The sequence below is a fragment of the Phaethon lepturus genome, unplaced genomic scaffold (assembly GCF_000687285.1).
Source record: "Phaethon lepturus isolate BGI_N335 unplaced genomic scaffold, ASM68728v1 scaffold29730, whole genome shotgun sequence".
Taxonomy (NCBI): Eukaryota; Metazoa; Chordata; class Aves; order Phaethontiformes; family Phaethontidae; genus Phaethon; species Phaethon lepturus.
In genome coordinates, this window is record NW_010514510.1 from 4,117 (window position 1) to 4,459 (window position 343).

Sequence of the window (343 nt, forward strand, 5' to 3'; positions counted from 1 at the left end):
AGAGGCAATGTGGGAGCAGGGGAGGGCACAGCAGCTCCCCCCGCCCCAAGTGTCCCCCACAAACAGCCCGAAACACAAAGGATGCAGCATGCAGACCTCCCCCGGGACCTGGGCAAGCCCTGCGGAGGCAGCGCCGGGCCCCAAACACTCCCCAGCAGCCGAATGCAGCTGCTTACAGCAGATTTGGGGGGTGGGGGGTCCCCACTTGTTCTCCTCTGAGCAGGAAAAAGCTCCCCCCTTCCTGAGCCAGCCCGACCCGCGAGCGCCGGCCCGGGGCGTGGAGAGGGGGAGCAGCCCCAGGCCAGGGCCCGACCCCAAACCGCTGGGGCAGGAGGGATCTGCG